The 19,452-nt window shown below is 41.7% G+C and overlaps 1 protein-coding gene across 3 annotated transcripts in view; it reads right to left on the reverse strand.

Annotated features, from left to right (window-relative positions):
* TRAK1 (trafficking kinesin protein 1) overlaps window positions 1-19,452 on the reverse strand; it is a 969,724-nt gene that overhangs the window by 924,375 nt on the left and 25,897 nt on the right. The window lies entirely within an intron of this gene.

The raw sequence follows: 19,452 nt of genomic DNA on the forward strand, positions 1-19,452 counted from the left end.
CCTGCAACCGTCAAGGTTTCTTAAATCGAGATCGGGATGGTATCCAAAGTGGATGCCAATCCAGAAACCACAGAACCAAAAGAGAGGTCTCGACCCAGAGACTCAGTTGGCTTCTTAACAGGAACTGAAGAGGTCAGAGCAACTTCTGGCACCGAGGTGGACATACCTAACAGCAAAGAGACAGCTGGTACTGGGGCTATCAAAGTGCTGGGCTCCGGAGCTGAAGTCGTAGTCAGAGGAGGATAATTAGGAGTCCCGGGATAAAAGATCCTCAATCCAGATGGGAAAGGGGCATGAGAAGGGGCAGGAATACCACTGGCCAGCAACAGCTGATCTACCAATCTAACAATATTGAGTTCCGAAAGACTCCTGGAGGACCACACCATGTTTTAAAAATGAACTGGGTAATTCTCCCACATGGGGATGTATAGCAGGAGAGTATCTAGTCCTGGGCACTTCCAAAATAGGTTTTGGCCCCAAGAGGGTAGGACTGAGATTGAATCTGTGCTGATGTAGTAGGTTGTAGTGGAGCAGGTGAAATCGGTGCCAAGCCAGAAATTACAGACGTCGGCGCTGACAAGGATGTTGACAGCACCGTAAAAGTTGATGGTGCCAAGGAGACAAAATTCTGTAATCTAGGAACCTTAGTCACTGGTTCAGAAGGATGTGGAACTGAGGATTTACATTTGGGAGCCTCTGGAACCAAGGGTGAAGTCAGTACCGATAGACTTTTCTTTTTAGAAGGATCCTACTTTATGTCTGCCTTGGACAAGGCTTCGCTAAAGGGGGATTTAAGAAGAGCTTGTTCCTATGCTCTGCCAATATTCTTTGACTGAATCCCTTACAAATGTCACAATCCAGTTCCAAATGAGGTGCCCCTAAACAGTATACACAAGAAAGATGCCAGTCAGAATTTGGCAGTCCTGACAACGTTTGAAGCCAGACATGCCCTTAGAGGGTTTGTCAGGAGATTTTTCAGTCATAGTTGGCTTGTCAGACATATCCAAAAAAATAAAGGGCGAACTATAAAAACACGCCCTAAAATCACACACACGTGCACAAGAGGAAAAGAAAGGAAAGGAGAAGAAATCTACCAAAGATGGTTAATAAGATTACCTGAGGTAAAAAGGGGCAAGTACCAACGATGTTACGAAAGAAAAAGCTGATGGGTTAGAAAAGGGTGGGTAGAGAAAGGAAATACAACTATATACAAGTACGAGAGTAGAAAACTATGTGCTAGGAAAGAATTTAAAGTGAAAGATACTTTCTCAATAAAAGTAGAAAAATAAGGCAACACCTAGTTGACAGAAGGCTGACATATCTTGCAGACAGACTGGCAAACAAGATCAGGGCCACTGAGGGTAGAGACTTGGCTCGACAGTTTTTGGCTGGTGTGAGATGTTCAACAGTTAAGCTGGTTCAGAGGACAGGAACATAGTTCCATCTGTGAAGAATAAATGAAGATTGACAACATCAGACAGATAATTACTTTAACAGCACAATGATTATTTCTTACAATCTGAAGACAAACCTGTAGGCTGAAAGTATCAATTGCAAGTTTTTAAATGGTCTTCTCTTTTGGTATGTCCAGTGTGGGCTTTTGGATATATTCTTTGTTTATTGCCCTAACTACCCAGACTGAGCCACTGACTGGATATTTTTTTTTATCTGTAGTGGATTAAATCCAAGCTATGACCTACGAGATCCAAATTTAATTAGTGGTCTGTTGAAGCTGGCATGGGGTGGTCATGAATGACAAGGCTTTGCCCTCAAATCTCATATCAAGGAGAAGAGCAAGTTATCTAGGCATGCTCACTATGACGGAATCCACAATGAAGATGGGGATGAAAGATCACTTGGGATTGTTGTCTGTAAGGAGGGTAGTGCTTTTGATCCTATTTCACAGAGGTGTAAACATACACTACACTGACTCATAGTTATCCTAAAGTAGAGCTTAATGCAAAAATCTGTTCACTACCACATGGATGACAGCTCCTGCCATACCTCTGAATCTCTAAATGCAAGAAATCTGGACAAAGTGTAAAAATAAAGGAGGGACAAAGGTCCAAAAATATGGGCAGACTTTAAATACTGCTCTTATAAACTTAGAAAGCTGATATAACAGGATTTGTGTTAACATGCATTTTCTGAAGGATATGAAATCTGAAACTAAAATGTATATCATTTGGTGACTTCAATTTAGCCAGAAAATCATAAATTTTAAGAGGAAAATAGAGAACATCTGGACCATTGAGAGGTATGGCTCCTGCTCCTGGTTTAATTGACTTTGATCCTGGAGAACAAATTGGTTCAATCAAGATCAAGACAGACCAGGTAGGTGGTCAGCAGAAGGTTGTGTTGTTGTCTTTCGGCTTTTCCCGGTTAGGGGTCGCCACAGCGGAACTCCAATCCGCTAATGATTGGCAGTAGATTTTCACGAATGCCGAGATGCCAGCTCGACGTTCAACCTTCAATGAAGGCACGCCCATTTACGCATGTCTTTCGAACGCCCACCCAACCGCAGGGAGGGCATGTAGACTCCACACAGAAGGCACTCCCCACACTCCAGCTGAGAATCGAACGGGAGAACCTCTTGCTGTGAGGCAACAACGCTACTGCTGCACCACCGCGGAAGGATCATGCTTAAAAAAATCAAGTCTTTTACTCTACACTTCAGCTCTGCAACATAAGCATCTACAGATTCTGTAGGAACCTGTGCTTTTGTAAATAAATCTCTAACAAATAAGTTGCTGCAGAGTTGACAATAATTGATTATTTTTTTCTGAGTACTACTATTGCGTCAATCTCTTTTTTTTATGAAGAGTAAACCTTTATGGCTCCCTCTCTGGTGATGTGTAGGAGTGTTGCACACATACTCAGCTAATCCATTTGCAGAGCTGAATAAATTAATGCAAAGTTTCCAATATGCAGCCATATTACCTACTAGTGAAAAAATTCTTGAGTTGGGGGTTTCAAGAGACTCACATTACCAATAAGAATTATACTTCTGTGCTTTTATAAATGCAAAGGCACTTGAAAGAAACGTATATCCATACTTCTGCAAATCTATTTCTTCTTTGCTAACTAAAGTTTAACCACTCTGACACAGTATCATGTCAGGAGACATAACTCCCAGACACAGCAGATGTGGTTCAACCTCCATATAATCTGTATTCTAAATCCAAATAAGAACCGTACATGAATTTCATGCCACAGCATACGCAACTCATTGTAGCTAGATATCAATACATAGACTCTGATGAAAAAGCTGATGGCAGTTCCTGTGCTATGGACATGGAGGAGGGGGAGTAAGCCAGTAAAGGAGTATGCACAAATTTAAATGGGACTGTGTGTGTGGTAGCACACATTCACAAAGACTCAGTGGAGCAGGCACTATGCATAGTTAATGGCAAAACCGGTTTGGAGGGAAAAAACAGAAAAAAAACTCCAGCCTCTAAAGGATAACAAATGCAAACCATGCACCGCAATTTTCAGGTGTCCTATTAAAGTGTGCAGGAACTGAAATGGTCAACAGGGGATGGCAACTTAATAAAAAAACAGGTGCGTGCAGGTACTGATCAGGAGTGCGCAGTCATGTTGTGAACACTGCAGGATGCTGGCTTATGTCCCAGTTAACAAGCTCTCACAGCATTCCTAGCCATCTGCTGAGTGCTGACAGAAATGGCCTAGAAGTATGCACTTCACTGTTATATAGTGTTAATTACCATCGTGGGGATCTTTCTTCTAAATCTGTCACCTGGAAACTATTCAGTTAGCAGATACCAGGTGAGTAAATAACATTGCCCAGCTAGAGGGGCTCACAGCAATCAGCAGTCTCATGCACCATTGTAACATTAAGGATGACTTTAAGCAGCTCTGTCATAACAGCTGGGGGAGAAGGCACTTGTGGACTTCTGAGATGCATAATGGATAAGGATAAAATCTGGTAGCCCGGAGCAGAAGATAATCACTCAAGCAGAAATCTGTTGAGGGATTGGGCATTTCTATCCATAACCTAGAGTGCTGAGCAAAGTGTATGCTGCACGGATGTGAGACAGTATACAAACAGCCCAGTACACTGAAAAGTTGGTGAATCAGAAACCAAACCATGTACTGAATGACTGATCTGGCCTGGCCTTCCCAGTCAATAGTGGTATAAGAATCTTGTGACCACTCAGAACGTGAAAGACACTAACACTTGGAAGCACAATGAGTGCAGATCAGTACTGTTGGAACTGACTGGTTATCTTAGGATAAAATGCCCATGTCATGGTTCTTAAGGCACTAATGAAGGGATATAGCTAACATATGGCAGCAAATGGGAGGAGACAGGGTTAGAATTTTAAGGAAAACGTTATACTGTCAAAGTGCCTCCAAATTTCCCTACGGTTAAACATAAATTGGCTGTTGCACTACAGTAGATCAGCTGAAAAGAAGGAAAGTTAAGTAACTTGGCAAACTGTCTTGATTTTGAATGCTTTTGTGCCATGGAGGTAGTCATTTTTGTCAAGAAGAGGTGGGAGCGTGTACTGTCTTGGCCATACTTAACAGTAAGGTTTGGGAAGCCTCATTTTATTTACATTCCTCCAGCCAAAAGGGTGGAATATGTCCTGTGTTATGATTAATTTTAATGACTGTGTAACTAAGGAAATTATTCTTTTGAACTGAAATATTGGATCAGAATTGCCTAGACACAGTGAGGCTTTATTAAGTTTAATGCTCCCCCCCATTAGCCACAGACAGCTTTGAGTGACTCCACATTTAATGCTTCTAACTGCCCAAAAATCAATTGTTATAAAATGGAAATCAAAATCTAACACAACCATAACTGAACTATTGAATGTTTTAAAGGGGATAAAAGAAATGAAGGTGGACTCTTTAAATAGGAAAGGAAGTAAATTGCACAGAAATAAATGGAACTTATGGGAACAATACACGCATAATTACGTCCAAGAGGAGTGAAATTTAAGGGAAGGTGGGATTTGAGCAATTTATTTAATGCGGGCTAATGAAAACTGTTAAAAAAAACGTTGTATGTATACGCCATAAAATAATGGAAATGGTACTGTTGTGACATAAAAATCATGTTTAAGAAAAACAGATCTATTCAGCACTAGACTTTTAAAGATGTGTAGCATAAACATTTTTTTCCATACACCCCAGGATCTCAAATTCTCATCCCTCAGGCCTTAATGAACCTTAAATCAGCACAGGACTATTTTTACTAAGATTCATATAGCCCCATAGGCCTTTTTACACAGATAGCCTACTCTTTTGACAATATCCACAAACTCAACCCTGTCAGCTCCTTAAAAGCTCCTTTTACAAGAGACAAGGTAGCAGTAGCCATGATGTGAATGAAAGATCATAGGGCACCAGGATCTCAGGGCCACAAAGCTGAAATCTGTTCAATAAAAGTTGCCTTCAGTGGTGGTAAACCTTTTGCAGAAACAATGACCCTTGCCCTTATCCAGGCCTCTAACTTCCAAACTGAAGATGTCATATATATCTAATATTGAAAGTAAGGAAGAAGGTCACTCAGTACAATTTTAGGTAGACAACTACATTTTAGCCAGTGCTGGAGGAGAGGCTACAATTGCATCTGTTTATGTGAGTATATCTCAACTCAGTCAGTGTAGCTTTATTTGCAGGACAAAAGACTGTCAAAGCAGCAATGCAAATGATCAGAAATAATGGCTGCCTGCAGAAGTCAGCCTTGGCATGTGAACTTGATATTTCTTTTTTCCCCAATAAGATACAAGAACATTACTCAGAGGGTGGTTCTGCTCTTTCAAATTCTGTACAAAAGTTACTACAGTCATAAAAACTGGGACCTTGTACACCTTTAAGTGGAAATGTACAACAAAACAGGATAACTACTCAGCTTCTCTTTTACCATTTCCTTTAATACTTGAACTAACAGCATAATTAATCAGGGTTTCAGTGGATATAAGTAGTATTTTGCTTGGCAGAGAGAAGCATTAAGATGCCATACTCTGAACAAGGTCCCTGTTTACCAATCCATCCTGAACGGGCTTTGTCTTTCTGTACTATGGAGACAGCATACTTTGCATTCAGCTTACACTAGACAGGACTGCTGACACTGGTTTACTAAAAATACCCAACAGTCGGCCCAGAAATAGTCTACAACCACAACTAAGAAGGCCGTTATCAGGGAGAAAGGAAGTGCACTGAAATGTATTGGGACACAGTATTCACAACAGGATGAACGTAGACTCTCCTACAGTGCCACATGGTTGGTTTCTCAATCTGCAAATATTTTGATTACATCTGTATTCATTGCATTTGTAATGTACATCAGGTAAACAATGCTAAGGCACAATCCAGCATGCTCCAATCTACAAATTACCACAAAATGTGTTGCTCAACATTCGATAATTGTAACAGCTGACAATGAATAATTCCTTCAAGAATAAACACGACAATAAAGAAATATTACGCAAGATAAACTAACAGAAAAACCATAAAAACTAGGTGGTATGCCAAGGCTCATGCCTGGCAATGTCTGTGTTTCTAGCATTGAATCTATTTGCATAGAAATGTATGAGAAGAGTTTTATTTTAGTCTACCATTAATCTGATTGTGTGGCATGCACTCAACACGTATTAATTTATAAACATGGCCTGATAAAATACAGTCTGAGCAATAGTACATTGAAAAGTAAATAATGCTATAATAATGATAACACAGAAGGGGATGAAAAAAAAATACAGAGGATAGCAGAAATGAAATGAATAGCGGTCATGACCACAGTGGTACTACAAGGCAGATGAAAATAAACTAAAAGTAATGGAGAAGCTGCCAAAGTGAAATGTACACAACAAAATAACGTAGTGCTGCTCAGCTACTAGTGACCACTACAACATACGTCAAGCCAGCTGAAAGCCTGTGAATAAGAAATCTTAACACCAACATCCAATGAAATCCAAAATCCATGTAAAAACCATGATTAAATATTTGTGTAGTTTACAGAAATAATATAGTGCTTACATAATGCCATTTCTCTTGTATTCCCATTTCAAGGATAGGATAGGATACACTGCTTCAACAGAGCTTGCTTCTCTCTAAAGGAAGTTTTAAGACTATACAATAAGTAGCACACATGCAGGGCTATGAACCAAGTAGTTTTTGGTATCAGTACTGACTTGGGGTGATGTTCATAAAAGTTTTTTCCTACGGCATAATAAGGTAAAGTCACTCGTACTTTACTGCATAATGGTATAAGATTGTGTTGTGACTGATGATTCTTAGCCATCTGCACATTAAGACATAATGTACTTCTGATTTCAAATGTGACAAGGGGCTGGTGCTTTTATAGTGCATTTTGCTTTGACTGGATAGAAAATGTTTTTGCAGTGTGGTAAAGATATTTAATAAACTGTAATTATCCTAACTCACAGCTGACCCACTTAGAATGTTCTGGAAGTGGGGCTGTTGCTGTACTTTGAAGAACTTGTATTTAATAAGGCTTTTGTGAAGCTTAAATGACTCAGCTGTAAAAGCAGATATACAGCACAGCAGTGGTTACTAAATGCTGAAATCACACCTAGTCAAATGGGATACAAATCCAGTCAATAATGGAACACCCTCCAGACACTGATTTATGGCAGCATAGATGATTCAGGGAATCTAATGAACATCTACAAGAAAGCTACCCATCACTGTAAACTAGGTACTACTGAATAAATGGCAAAATTATCAAAATGTAAGGAGGTAGTTAGAGGCTATTAAAAAAGCCCTACCTTAAGCTTAAGTGCGTTGCTGGTAATGAGACATTCAAGAAACAGCTATTTAATATTAATATTACAATTAACACCAATTTAGTTAGCAGCTAAAGGGTATGGCATTAAGTTAGCTTTTGGACACAAGTACACCATCCCTCTGGTTCTGCATACAGGACTTCAACTTTGAAGTCAGGCTTGTCTGTGGTGTTACCTGTGACAAACTGTAATCTTCCATTTTCTGAAAGTGGGCCTCTCAAGCATAGTTCAAATATAAAATGGATGGTTACTGGTAGGAACTTGGAAGGAAAATACACTTGCTCAAGTCCTACTTACATGTAAAAGTAGATGATCAAATTCCTCACTGGCATTTTGGGTTATCTGCTAAAGTAACCCAGTACTACTCGACTTTCAAAAGCCCGCTCTCTTCCAGTGATAGCTGACTGGCTTAGCATATCCTGAGGGGAAAAACTTCAGCTGTCACAGGAAGTAAGTGTTCAGGATTTTTCGTTTCCACAAAGGAGGGGAAAGTACCTGAAGCCAGAACCATCTAGCAAGAGTAAATTCACAGCCAATCACAATACCATACAAAATTTAAATCAAAGAGGTCAAAACCTACCTCATCTATGAGCAGTCTGGGTGGGTGCTGCCACTGAGGCAGTGAGGAGTTCTAACTGTTACAAGTAACACTTGTGTAACCGTACTGTGGTCAATTTCCACCGTCTCAGTGTCATTTTGGGTAGATTCCTAAAGCCTACCCTACCAGGGAGGCGAAAAGATAAGCGTCCAGGAACCCCTGGAGAATGGTCCTAGGAAAGCCTGCTCTGGACTATGAAAATAAATTCATTTTGTACTGCTTTATGAAGACATGACTGGAGGAGCAGGTTGAGTTCAGTCCTTTCCAATATGACATCGAAGAGGATAAGGCACTAGTCAAGTGAACCTTAACCTTGCCTGGAAGAGATTTACCATAGCAGGGGTAACAGAAAACAATAACAAAAGACATCCATTGTGCAACAGTTTTCTGGAAGACAGGTTCCCCAATATAAGAGATAAACAGATGCTCAGCTTTCCTAAAGGGCTTTGCTCTATAAAGGTAGTACCCGAGCTGCCTATGCCTATCCAACTTATGTAGATTCTTTTCTCCCTTGCTTTTTGTATCAGGATAGAACACTGGGGGAGTGATGGCTTGATTCAAGGTAAATTCAGAAACAAGTTCAGACATGAATGATGAATTAGTGTGCAACTGTCCCTGTGAAAAATGCAATTGGGTTGGCTCACCATGAGACCTTGCAGCTCATACACTCAACTACAGATGTCAAAGCAATGAGTAAAACAGTACCATAATGAACCATAAATTTGCCTGAGACAGGTTTAAATGGAGATAAGGTCATTTTTTTCGAGAACAAAGCTGAGATCCCAGGGAGAAGAAATCTGCTTTTGAGAAAATCTCACCTGTAACACTCCTTTCATAAACTGTTGGACCACAAAAAGAGATGAAAGTGGATGACCCATGAGCACACAAGCTAAGATAGCTGCAATATTCACTTTGATAGAAGCATATGACAAACTATCTCTAAGTAGCTCTTAGAAATATTTCAAAACCAGAGAGATCAAATTCTTTCAGGACCCCTATTATTGGTTAAACACCACTTAGAAAACCTCTTCAACTTGTAACTATAAGGTATTCTAGATGCAGGATTTCTTGCCTCCTTAAATAATCGCTGCACAACCTCATGGAACAAGTGTCTAAAAGTTATCAAAACAGGACAATCCAGGCTGTCAGCTGCAATTGCTCTAAGCTGGCATGTAACATTCACCCCTGATGCTGTGTAAGCAGATCCAATCTATGAGGGAAAGCTTGTGGTAATTGCCCTTGGCCAATTCCAGTAATAGGGAGAAGCAACTTTGCCTGGGCCAAAAGGTAAATACCACAATATTTTTTGGTAATTCTTTACAAATCATTTAGAAGTGCCTTGGGAATCACTGGAAAGGGTGGAATTGCACACAGTAACTTCCCAATCATGGTAATGATCATCAGTCTTCCAAGCAGAGGTGCAAGGATGTCTTCAACAGATTTTTTTTCAGTTGTCTGTTTTGAAAGGAGGCAAACAGATCTACTTGAGGTGTTCCCTACAAGAAACTTCCTCTCATGAGGGTCTGCCATTGTATTTTGCCAAGACAGAATGTACAAGCCCTGAAGAGTCAAAGAATGCTGTAGAACCAGCTCCCAGGCCCTCACTGCCAACCTTCATAGAGGGTATGACCTTGTACTCCACTGCTTAAGTACTGCATCACAGTAGTGTTGTCTTTGTCAACTAGAAGAGGACCAAGATTCCATAAGTGGTGAAGAACTTTTAAGGCTTGAACCATTAACAACATCTCTTTTATGATTACTTACATTGGCGTGTTCCAAGGATCCCACAAGGTTTGCATTTGAATTCCCATGGACACTGCTCCCTGGGCAAAATCTAAAGAGTCTACCTGGCCAGATCTGACTGGGGTCTGAAGAGAGAAAGGGAGTCTAGGATTCAGAGAGAGTTGATCCCTTCACCACTACAGTTCTTGTTTCACAAATCCCACTGCCAGTACCTGGAAATCCAAGGGATGAATGTGCTAGATCAAACAACTCTTCAAGTACCACTGAATTTTCCTCCTGTGTAATCCAGCAAATGGTATCATGAGGAACACTGATGCCATGAGACCTAGAATTTTAAGTGACTCTCTCATGTATACAAGCCAGAAATTAAAGAAATTGGCCTGATAAGTCAGGACTTTGGCTTCTGGCAGGAAGGCCATCCTTTTTACTGTGTTGATCAACTCAGGAAAACAATTAGAGGGTCTTTCCTCACACCCTCTCAATGAAGGTTCAATTTGAAGCCGAGGTGGGAAAGGAGGGTTGCAAACTTGTCTAGGGACTCCAAGCACCTGGATATAGAATCTGCATAAATCAACAAATCATCTAAATAAGGAAAAAGTTTACTGCCTAGTGTTCTGCAAACAGTCAACCACTGGGACCAGGCACTTTGTAAACATACGAGGTGCAGTAGACAGCCCATAGAGCAATAGAGACTAATAATGTAACCCAGACACAGCAAATCTCAAACATTTCCTGCAAGTGGGAGTACTAGGAATCAGGTAAGTGTCCTTGAGAGGTAAAGTCACCATGAAACAATGGTCTGGAAGCAATGCTAGGACTGACTGTAAAGTGACCATTTTGAATTTTGGAACTTTTACAAAGGAGTTTTACAAAGGACAGATCTAGCATGTGTCTCCAAGAGTGCTCCTTTTTTGGTACCACAAAGATTCTGGAGTAAAATCCTTTGCCTTTGTGTACCACAGACACTGGTTCTATGAGCCCTGCTTCTACCATGTGATGGAGCACTGAAGGAAAAAGTTCTGTCTGGTCTGCCAAATGCATCTTCTCCAAATTATTCTCAGAAACCATTTTTCTGGGACTACTAGCAGTCAGGCTGCATGGCTGAGAGGGAGGTGCACTTTGGGTGCTTTGCGACTTAGCTTAGTCATTCCTTTGCAGAGGGTTCCTTCTTTTCTGAAAGGAACACCTGGTTTAGCTTTGAAGAATTACCCTCATGCCATTTCATTTTGGATCTCTGACTTTTGTTTGGCTGGATTTTTTGTTTTTCTGCCCTTTGAAAGAATTGCCTTGTTTGGAAGAACTTGAGTACGTGAAACATTCTAGATACATCATAAAATAATATGCCTTTATCACCCCATTGTACAAGTCTCTGTATGTAACAGAGGGCCCAAAAACCAATGCAGAAGTTAAAGGTGCATTCAAAATTTTGGCTGTAAAACTATCAGAGGAGTTTTGATTACATAGCAAGCATACCATCTTATAGGTTCGTAGATGTGTACTAGACTAACGGCCCTGGAGCCTATATAAGCCTAGCTCAAGAAGATTCCCTGGCATCATGCCGCCCAAAGTTAGTTCCCAGTGCCCTTGTCAAGCAAGGCCACTAAAGTGATCCTCAGGGTGAACTTCCTATTGCCCATCCACTCATCAAAATTTCTCTCAAAGAGAGCCAGTGAAGTGCTCTGCTTGACGTGAATGGGAAGTTTGTTCCAGAGTACAGAAAGTCTCTGGGTTAGGAACCTGTCCCTCCAGTATGTTCTGTTTACTGTGGTAATGAGGTTTAGGTCCCTGGAGTGTGTGGCACAGAGGGACTGGGATTTCTTTAGATGTAGCATACCTAGCAGCTCTGGGTCAGACATGGCTTTGTAGGTCAAGCTAAATCACCTCTAAGTAGGCGATAAGAGACAGAGTATAGCTGGAATTGTTTGAGTCTGTCCGTATAAGGCATGTGTCTAAGGCCTAAGATCCTCTTAGTGAGGTATTTCTGTGGCTTTTCCAGTTGTTGTAGGTGTCTAGTGAGGTGCATACCAAATAGGGTGTTGTATTCTATAACAGGTCTAATGAGGGATGAGTAGAGAGGGATCATGACCTCTTTCATCCTGGATGAGAAACCTTTTGTAATGAGATGAGCCACATAGAAGGAATTTCTGACTACAATGGCAATGTGGTTATCAAAGGAGAGGTTGCTGTCAACCTGTGTCCCCAGGCCTCTTATCACACCATCAGTGTTTACTGGACTACAGCCTAAGGGGTAGTTCATGGGCACCAAATCTTTCCCAAAGAGAATGGCAATGCACTTTTTGGCATTGTGCTTAAGGCCGTCGTTCTGGCACCAGTTATTGGCGTCAGTGAGGCCTTTTTGTAGGATGTCTATATCAGTTGGAGAATCAATAATGGCTCCCAGTTTGCAATCATCTGCAAACTTGGTCAGCCAGAGTCCCTTTGTGTTGGCTTGAACTTCAGGGAAGTAGATCCCAAACAAGAGAGGACCTAGGGACACCACTTGTAACTGGTTGGTAGTCAGATTTGGAGTTCGCTACTTTCACAGTGTGGGTTCTATCAGTGAGCCAGTTGGCAACCAATCTTATGACATAGGGGTTTATGCCTAGTTTAGTGAGTCTATCTAGGATTCTTGAGTGAGGGATGGTGTCGAAGGCCTTGGCAAGATCTAGGTAGGCTGTGTGAATTACCTTGCCCTCATCCACAGCTCTGGTGACAGACTCAAAGAAGTCTATTGGGTTGAGCAAGCATGATCTACCTTTCACAAACCCAAAATGTGTGGGGTCCAGAGTTTGGAGATTCCCTATGTCCTTATTTATAAGGTCCACGATGATGCGCTCCATAGCCTTATATATCAGACTCGTCAGACTAATGGGGCGGTAGTTCCCAGGGTCTGTAGTCGCTCCCCCTTTGTGGAATGGGATGACCTTAGCAGTGCGCCATTCGGTAGGAAAAAAGCCTGAAATGAGGCTATGATTGAATAGGGTACTCAGGTGTGGTGCCAGTTCACTTTGTAACTCATGTAGAACACAGCCAGGGATATTATCAGGTCCCATGGAAGCTGCATTCTTGGCTTTGGACAGTGCAGATTTTACCCGTGTAGCTGTGACAATAGGGACTTGGCATTCCTCCGGTATTGTGATAGGGCCTTTAGGGAGGTGAAAGGGGGGAAAGTTCGCACTGAACCTGTTGGCCAATATGCTGGCAATATCAGTTGGTTCTGTATATGTATTGCCATTGTGCTGCAACTCAGATCAGATCTGTGTATTGCCATGTAGATTCTTGACATAACTATAGAATGCCTTATGGTTGTCTTTAGAATCTGCAGCAATTTTGTTTTCATAGCTAGCTTTAGAGGACTTTGCTGAGGCTAAAAAGGGAGTTTTTCCAGTCTTGGGAATTCACCCCTTTTCTGCAACAGTTTTGTCCTTCTGTTGTAGAGAGTTTGTTTATGGTGGGGGACCAGCAGATTGGCTTCCGAGCATCTTGGTTCTGATTGGTATGGCCCGTTCCATTCACTTGTGTATGTGCTCATACAGTGCATTGGTGCATGATTCAGCAGTCATGCACCTATTTTCCATTTGCATGGGGTGTCGTGAAGTTAGCCACCTCTGTTTTTAGAAGCCCAAAATTGGCTTTGGTGAAGTTTTTTTACGGTGGTTTCCTTTAGGGGGGGGGGTGAGGGTGGGATGTGGATATCCTTTGTGATTAGCTTACAGTCAGATCTGACCAGGGAGGACTTGATTACTAGTATAGAGCAATGGTCGCCCATGTTAGTAGTACCAGGTCAAGGATGTTTCTACCCCTGGAGGGAATAAGAATGAGTTGGTCCAGGGCGTTGGAATTAATGAATTCCAGAAGACTTTGAGCAAGTGTATTGGTACATGAGTAATTTTCCCAGTTAATGGAGGGGTGAGTCTCCCAGTATAAGAATATTGGGTTGTACCCTAACATTTTCCAGTGTGTTTAGGAATGTGGAGTGGGAGTCTTGGGACATGGTGGGGGATCTATAGCAGGGTACAACCTACATTGCAGTTTTAACCAGTGTTAGTTGTACCTGAAGTATCTCTGGCATGTTATGTTGGGCTACTAGTCTGGAGGTGTGCATATCTTATGAATATGGAGACACCACCACCTTTAGTGCTTCGGTCCAGGTTTAGGGGCCGAAAGGTTTGGTATGAATTATAGCCCGGAAGTGCTGGGGTGCTCTCCGGAGCCTTGTACCAGGTCGAGGTCACTGTACAGATGTTGATGTTCTCCACTTTAAGGAGTGCTTCGAGCTAGTGCATTTTGAGATTTAGACTTCTAGCGTTGAGTAGCATAACCCTCAGATTTCGTTTACTTGTAGCTGTTATGGTGGTAATTTTGTTTTCAGGATGTTGCCTAAAACAGCACTATAGGGGTGGCAAGAGCCTTGGCCAGTATCCGGAATCCCTGGGGTGACAGGTGCAGCCCATCTCTGGTGAAGCATCGAGGTCTGTCGATCATGTCATCCCAGGCAAATAGATACTGGATCCCCTTAGAATGACACCAGAAACTTAGCCAATTGTTGAAGTCAATCATTTTCTGCTTGTACTGTGGTATCATTCTGGGTGACGGTAGGATGCTACTCAGAGCTAGGGGTCATACCTGCCTGGACTACAAGATCCAAGAGCTCCTCTATGTCTCTTTTCATGTAGTCCAGGGAGGTATGCCTCAGGTCATTCACACCAACATGGACATTGACAGTCATATTTGTACCTGTTGTGGAGTGACCTAAGTGCGTGCGTTATGTGGCAGATCCTGGCACCCGACAGGCAGCTAACCGTAACTTTCTCCTTATTCAACCTAGTGAGTGGGGCATCACTGTGCCTTACTACTGAGTCACTTATGACTTGTGTATTGGGTAAGTTGTTTTGCCTTATGGGCTTTGGTTGAGTGGCACACTGTTTATGTGAGCTGTGTGTCTCATGGTTTGTGCTGGGATGTGGTGGTTGTTTGCGTTTCTGCCTCAGAGGTCTCTGTTGTTTGGGCAGATTTTTACTGAGCGCCTTCGCGAAAGTCGGTGTGTGCTTTGTGGTACTTTGTGAGTGTTGTGGTGGTGTAAGTTCTGGAGGGCTATGTGGTGTGCTGCAGGTGTTAAACTTCTCCTCTTGACTGGCTAAATCCAGTCTTGGCTGCAGCGTGTTTGGCTTCCAATTTGGCTATATATGTGCATCTCTCACAATTCATAGTGTTTGGGGGTAAGAGGAGAGGGTTGTCTGTGTACATGAGGCAGCTGCTACATTGCCTCAGGAAGCCCAAGTTCACCAGGTTGACAGGAGAAAGCACAGGGAACTGACCTTTAGACATGCCTGGATATGAGCTCAATATATTAAGTACTGAAGCCTTTTACAGGAAAAATGTCTTTAATATAATGGATGCAGCAGCATTTCTCGAGACTGTATCTGCACATTCACACACTCCTCTCAAAGCATGTTTTCAAACCTTAGTTAAATCAAACAATTTCATTCATACAAGACTTTTCTCTCTCTTTCCCGTTTATGCACAATGTGGTACATCGAGCAACAAGCACCTTTCAGCATTCGTTGTTTCTGTAGCAGTTACAGGTTTTATGGGCTCAGGTTGCTAGCCCAAGGCCCAACCCTCCTCAGAGGGTACATACAAGACTTTTGCTCTGCAAATAATGATGCAGCAAACTGTACGCACACTGTAAAATTATTTTCTCCAAACGTGGCTCTGATACTTAACAGTCTAATGACTAGATTACTACAAAGAGATATCCTTTTGCCTTAAAGGTTTAACCATCTAGCCTATTTATCAGGGGGCATTGGATTAGATGAAGGAAAGTACTTTTTTTATTGGAGCAGGAAGTTGAGGAGACTGCAGCTGGGTCAGCAATCAAATGAGAAGACAGACCTGTTTTATCAGCAGAGATCCTGCATTTTCTCTAAGCCTTTTTAGAGACTGCTGGAATACATGCTGGTGTCTGCCTGTAGACAACTTTATAAACATCTTCCAAAGCTGGAAATGGGGAAGTTTGCTACAGAATTGGGCATTGTGCCTTCTAGAAGGTCACATACCTTGCCTAGCTCTGGTGTAGTTCCAGGCTGTTTCTAAGCAAAAACATCACTAAATTTACTTCTCCTCAGATGATTGGACATAAGCTCAGGTTCACCTTCCAAAGACTGACTGACTAGACTCTGTGTCAACCACTGTTCACATCAGATTCCTCCTCATTCTCTGAAACAGAAGGATCTCCAGCCAAACTAACACGAGTCGTATATGGGAACATGACCACCATAATTAGCTGTTGGCAGAACACACTCAGCCAAGGAAACGCATCAGCCTTATAAACGGCTATAATCTGATTATCAGGTGAATGATGAAGCTACTGATTCTTTTTCTTGTGAACTTCACTATTAGATAAAATATCTGGAGACAAGAATATTACGCCTGGCAGGGGATCTCTTATCCTGGACTATTCCTGCAAGTAAAGGGTTTCTCTCTCCCATACCTGTTTCAAGTAATGGAACAGCCTCTGTGCATGTGTCTAAATATTGTTCCATAGTGGGAGGCAAAGCTACACGACTGAAAGATTGGGTAGAAATAAAGTGTTCTGCGGGTCAAGCAGTGGTCCCGACAAAATCACTAACCATAGGCTGAAGCGTATTTTTATTTAATTATAAAAGTAAAACCAAATTTGACTGGGGAGGGGTACCAGAGTTAGGATCCATCAAGTTAGGAGAACACCAATTGGAATAATAAATTAACAGTACTGGAAAATGTATTAAAATAAGCACTTAAAATTATGCCCTCACACAACTAAACTCTGCCAAGCTATCCTATTATCACAAAAACATTTAGAAATGCACTCAAAATTCTTTTATAACTGACAAAAGCTAAAGAATTTCCAGTACACAAAGTCCAGACACCAAAGGAAACAATGTGCCAAACCAATGATAAAAAGTAGCTCCACACAAACCACATTATCAGCAGCCATTAATTTATGGATCTTACGCCAAGAGAAGCAGGTATAATTCCTTTTCAATAATCTGGCTTCTTTAATGCTTACACAGTTTCTTGGAGCTGCTGTCTTTAATGACCTCTTTAGTGTCATTTGATCAATAACAGTAGGGTTAGTCCTTTGTTTTTTTTTTTTAAATGAAAATTATAAACTAGTACCTTCATTACATACAATGATAAAGCCCAGATTATGACTCAGCTGAACCGGTGCCAATTAACACCCTGGATGGTGATAAAGCTGGTCAAGGGGTTAGAGAAATGAGGTAAAGCCTATTTATTCCCTTTGGAGAGAGGACAGGAGGACATGTGCCTAGAGATGTAGAATTCCTTGTGGAGACCAGGAATCACAAGAGATGAACTGCCTTTGGGGGAGGGGGGGGGGGTCCTCCGGATGCAAGATAAACTTGTTGGTTAGCACAGGGGCTTAGGGCTCCTGCTTGCTTTTACAAAGGTGCAAACTTCCCCAACACTTTTGCCCCAACCCTAACAAATAGCGGATATCTTAACCATGGACAAACTAAATGCCAAGAAATGTATAACTGTATCCTTTAGCAAGTATGACTCCCCTTGTAACTGACAACATAACCTTGAAAACTGATCCTGTAGTCATGGAAATGGGAACCTGTCAACAACTAATGTCCTTTGATTATGACATAACTACTATAAGGAAGTCCTTTTCCCTCTCACAACTTGTATCTGAGGTTCATAGGTTGGTACTAGGCTATCGGCCCTAGGGCCTATACAAGCCTAGCCATAACAATTCCCTGGCTATTTCTTCCCACACTATTTACTTCCCTGGACCCCTGTCTAGCAGGGTTACTGACGTGATCCCCAGGGTGAATTTCCTTTCTCCCATCCAATCATCAAGGTTCTTTTTGAAGAGGGCCAAAGAGGTGCTATGCTTGACATGTATGGGCAGTCTATTCCAGAGTCCAGGGAGTCTCTGGTTCAGGAACCTAGCCCTCTAGCATGTTTTGTTTATTGTGATGACAAGATTTAGATCCCTGGAGTGTGTGGCTCTGAGGGATTGGGATTGGGATTTCTTTAAGTGTAGCATGTCCAACAGCTCTGGGTTTGACATGGCCTTGTACGTTAAGCAGAGATCGCCTCGGAGTAGACGATATGCGACAGAGTATAGATGGAGTTTTTTAAGGAGGTCAGCATAGGGCATCTGCTTTAGGCCTGTGATTCTTTTAGTGAGGTATTTCTGTGGCCTTTCCAGTTGTTGCAGATCTCTTGAGAGGTACATACCAAATGGGGAGTTGTATTCTATAATGGGTCTAATGAGGGATGAGTACAGTGGGACAATGACCTCCTTTTTTCTGGATGAAAAGCCCTTAGTGATGATGTGTGCCACATAGAAGGATTTCCTGACTGTTGTGGCGATGTGGTTACTGAAGGTGAGACCACTGTCCACCTGTGTCCGTAAGTCTCCTATCACACTTTCGGTGTTTAATGTACTGCCACCTCTGAGATAATTCACGGGTACATGTTTTTTCCCAAAGGGGATAACTATACATTTCTTGGCATTGAGCTTGAGTCCATGGCTCTGGCACCAAGCATCTGTTTCTGTAAGGCCCTTTTGTCTCTCCTTAAACAAAACTGAAAAAGGAGATAGAGTAAACAGGGTTCAGGAGTGCAAATGAAAGTGTATAGAAGTACCAATCCTTGCTTCTCATGTCCCAGCTGCAGCAGATGGGAGGGACAGAGGGAGAAGAAGAAAAAAGGACTGCAACAGTGACTACACTCAAGTATCTACAGTTAAACTACGTTGTCTACATAACTGTAATATGTTTGTAGGTCACTGCTGCAGTAGTACCTTCTACTGAAGATTTCCCAAAGATCTTACAGTTAAGGTGGGTGGTTGGCTTGATGCCAAGATTGGAACTGGAAGATGCCTTTCAGTATACCAGACAAAAAACTTGCCATAGAACTAGATATTACATTAAGTCTGTACTACCTAGAGAAGTTTTAAAATTAGGACCAGGTGCCTGCTTCCAGGATTACCTGGGTATGAGCCCCTTTTAGGAATGCTGTTGTAGTTGTAGTAGTAGTAGTAACAGTAGTCTTACCACATGTTTTATAGTAAAAGGTGATGCGATGTGCAAAACACTTCTGGGACAATTTCTTTTGTCACTGGCAATCTATGCCTCTTTTTCACAAAGTAGAAACCAGTTAATTTGTTTTTCTGAAACGCATAGTTTTGTCTCGGTAGTAAATCATCATCTAGGAACATCCATGATGTGCAGGATTCTTCCTCCTTTATTTTGGGAATTAGGGAAGAAAACTAGAACAGATTTGTTCAGAGATGCATTTGTAAATATTTCT

The sequence above is a fragment of the Protopterus annectens genome, chromosome 3.part0 (genome assembly GCF_019279795.1).
Source record: "Protopterus annectens isolate FY-2018-M chromosome 3.part0, PAN1.0, whole genome shotgun sequence".
Classification (NCBI taxonomy): domain Eukaryota; kingdom Metazoa; phylum Chordata; order Ceratodontiformes; family Protopteridae; genus Protopterus; species Protopterus annectens.